At 42.1% G+C, this 3,977-nt stretch overlaps 1 long non-coding RNA gene across 1 annotated transcript in view; it reads left to right on the forward strand.

Moving 5' to 3' along the window:
• Positions 1-3,598: 3,598 nt before the first annotated feature.
• Positions 3,599-3,977, forward strand: part of LOC105562159 — a 27,691-nt gene continuing 27,312 nt past the window's right edge. Inside the window, exon 1 of the long non-coding RNA XR_001008953.1 lies at positions 3,599-3,895. This is a non-coding gene — a long non-coding RNA (uncharacterized LOC105562159). The remainder of the gene's footprint in view (positions 3,896-3,977) is intronic.

Below are 3,977 nucleotides of genomic sequence, written 5' to 3' on the forward strand. Positions count from 1 at the left end.
ATATTTGTGTCTGAAAATTACATATAATTGATTGACATTGTTTTTTTAATAACTTTTTAATAAACAACGAGCGCCGGCTAAATCCTTCTGAGGGTTACTCAGGAGGGTGACCTCTATAATATATGTCAAGCCCAAGGTTATTGGAGGTGGGTGTGTTAATCTAAATAATTACCAAAATAAAAAAGCATACAACCACAAAGAAAAGAGGACCGCCAGTTGGCGGGGGTGGTGGAGGGCCTCTGGAGGTTGATCTGCTTTTACCAGTTGAAACATTAATTAAATGTTGCAATAAAAACTAATTTAACATAGCATATGTATGTATGCATATATAAATATCATATACAATAATATTATATACAATATATATAAGTATGTGTGTATATTGCAAATCTTTGATCAATTTTGATCAGTTATAAAGTTTACTTTTAGGAAGATGCATATAGAAATATACATATACCGTAACTTTTATAAGTTATAAATGAGGAAATTTAGCTAAAATGGATTGAGTCGCAATAATATTCGGTAAAAGCAGAACAGCCTTACGAACAGATAATTTTTCTTATTCACCTTCCTCGTGATCGTCAGATTGTCGTCAGATAAAATTAAATCGTACAGATCAGATGGGTGAAATCACTCCCTCGGATAAGCTGCAAGTAGGATTAGCTTTAGGTATAGAAGGGGTATCGGATGTGGTAAAAGTAGGATCATCCCTAGGTGTAGAATGGGCATAACAGAGCCGAGAAGCGATTACTTCGATCTTAGCTCAGAGAGCCGAGATGTGACTTATTCCATCTTAACTCAGAGAGCCGAGAAGCGACATATTCCATCTTAGCTCAGAGAGCCAAGAAGCGATTACTTCGATCTTAGCTCATAGAGCCGAGATGCGACATATTCTATCTTAGCTAACAGAGCCGAGAAGCGACATATTCTATCTTAGCTAACAGAGCCGAGAAGCGATTAATCGTTAATTTAATCGATACCAATAAGTCCGTAGAATGATACGCAAAACGTAGTAACAGTCACGGAACAAAGTAATGTAAAATATCAAGTTTAGAATTTTCAATTTCGTAGGCGGGACAACGAATTCTCAATGTTTTTGTTTTTGTTGTTTTTCACTCGGCGCGGTATCGTACGACGTTACGCGGGCCAATGTTTACCTTCAGGTGTACGCGCTCCCACTCGCTCGCCGAACGTCGAGCCGGCAGGCAGCAGCGAGAGTCGGTCCGTGCGTCGTATTACTTTTCCGTTATCGGTTTCCGAGACTCGATCGCGCTGAATGCAGGGATAAAACACTATTGATTTGCACACCTTTATCAGTAACAAGTAACGTTCCTCGATTAATTATTAAGTTTCTCCAACTTGTAATAAAAAACGAATTGTATGTCGAGGCGACGGCTCTTTATCAACGTACACGTAGATATTTCACGAGACTAATTCATCTAAAATATGAATGTAAACTGTGATACTTTGTCGCGGTTAAGGCCTTCACACATAAAATTCCGTAAGGACGTAAAACGTAAGCATAAGAAAATCGACCAATCACAGTCGAGAACGTAAGGCAATGACGCAAGCAGTAGCAAATCCAACCTGTTGATTTTCTTACGCTTACGTTTTACGTCCTTACGGAATTTTATGTGTGAAGGCCTTTACATCTCGTTTACGCACCGCGCTTTTAATTATCTATCGATTTCGTGTAATCTGTTCCATTTTCGGGAAAAGAGAGAAATTTGTACGACTCGGTGAATTAATAATTCACCCAGTTTATATACTTTTTACGGAATATATAAGTGAAAATACATTGACTTTAGACATTGAATTTTTAATTCTTTTCAGACATTTGCATTTTGATTAACTACTAACTCAGTTGCGTTTATTGTACGCTGTCGATGTTAATATGTATAATTTTTGTGCGATGTTTTTGTACTTAACATCATGCGCATCACCCCTGGTCCACAATCTTGCTTTAAGTAAGCTGTAAGCCTTAAGCCGTAAGAAATTAACCAATCACAGATATTTATTCCCCTCACTCTCACCTGCGATTGGTTAATTTCTTACGGCTTAAGGCTTACAGCTTACTTAAAGCAAGATCGTGGACCAGGGGTCATTCGTGAAACCGAACACACCCCATATATTATACGAGCGTTCATGCAATACGAACAGACCTATGATTACACGAGAAAGACTCGCTGCATGATCTTGGTCGCGTTCAGCAGAAAGAGCTACTTTGCAACTGTCGTAAAATTCGTGAATCCGATTGGCGTATGCTCTTAAATTCACTCAAGATTAAGAGAACACGCCAAATAGATTCGCGAATTTTACAACAGTTGCAAAGCAGCTTTCTCTGCCGAACGCAGCCATTGTCATTGCAGGATTGCAACATCGATGTTTGAAAGCTCGCAGCTGATTGGCCGCTGCTTTTTCGTTTGAACAGTGCCACCATGACGAGTTTAGTTAACGGACAGTTATGGCTACGCGGAGAGAAAGTTTGTCGGGCGTGATTATCCGTTTCGTGTTTCCGTCGATTACGGCTCGTCGTGAGGGCGAGTCCCGTGTCCGGGGTGCCGTGAATAAGTAGCGCGTTAGCAAGCTCGTTCGTGGCGTTCAAGCAGCCGCCGGGAGTAACGTGCCGGGAAATCTCGATCGTCGTGAGTGAGCCGTAGTCGCGAATCGGCCATTCCGCGGCTACTCGGAAGTTCGGTTGTCGCGTCTCGCGTGCCTCAAACCGCCGAAAAAGTCGAGAGTGCACCGCGAACGGGAGTGTCGAGTGTCGCGAGCGTGTGTCTCGAGAGTGAATTTCATCCGCCGCGAGTGTTAAGTCGCCGATGCGGCTTACAGAGTGGTGATACTGTGTGTGATATCGTATACAATGCGATATATATGTGATAGTGCATATTCTATTGTTAAGTGTTAAGTGAGTGTGACCAATTGGGATTACTTCGCGGGAGCAACTCAACATCCGATCCAACGAGGGACCACATGATGCAACCTGATGGAGGTACGTCATCTCGGCGACGCTAGAACAATGAACGATCGGTCATCGCGGGATCCGCCGCCGCAAGGTAACTGCTGCATGTTGCAATACCGACCGCGGGACTTACCTATTGCGAATAGTGGCGTATAACTCACTCGACCGGCGATAGATGGTGGCGGCGTACCCTCCTCACGTCGGTAATTAATTCTTTACCCGCACTTTAGGAAACTTCGATAGCATTTGTGCCAGGGCATATTTAACTTGTGTCTCAACTGCGGAACTCGAAAATTTTTAATTTTCGGGATTTGTGATCTCTTTGCGACAACCGTAGAGGTAATGCATCTCGTCGTCGAGAATGAGTTTAGCGTATCGGGTTAGGGTTAGGTTGGTTAGATTTCGTACTAGAAACACGAGACTTGGCTAGATTTCGTTAAAGTCGCGCTGCATCGTAATAATAATGACGTTCTATCGAATTAAAACTTGCGAGACCTATACCCGTTTCTACCAACGCAGTTTAACTTTAATCTCGGTTCAACTTGCTTTGTATCTTTCTCTAGTTTTATGAATTGGAAAAGCACAAGAAGTAATTTAAGCTGAGATTAAAGTTAATCTGCATTGGTAGAAACGGGCACTAGTCAGATTTAATACTGGGGCATAGGATATCGCGTTTAAACTCGGGATTTTTACGTTTCGGGACTTAGAATTTTTACGCGCCTTCTTAAAGTCGCGCTGCAGCGTCGTCACGAATGACACTCTATCGACTTAAAAACTACAAGGCGTCGTCAGAATAAATATGTGGACATAGGATATCGCGTTTAAACTCGGGATTTTTACGTTTCGGGACTTAGAATTTTTACGCGCCTACTTGAAAGTCGCGCTGCAGCGTCGTCACGAATGACACTCTATCGACTTAAAAACTACAAGGCGTCGTCAGAATAAATATGTGGACATAAGGAATNTCGCGGTTTAAACTCGGGGAATTTTTTACGTTTACCGGGGAGTCTTA

This window comes from Vollenhovia emeryi, unplaced genomic scaffold (genome assembly GCF_000949405.1).
Source record: "Vollenhovia emeryi isolate VEMERY1.0 unplaced genomic scaffold, V.emery_V1.0 DF939193.1, whole genome shotgun sequence".
In the NCBI taxonomy this organism is placed as follows: domain Eukaryota; kingdom Metazoa; phylum Arthropoda; class Insecta; order Hymenoptera; family Formicidae; genus Vollenhovia; species Vollenhovia emeryi.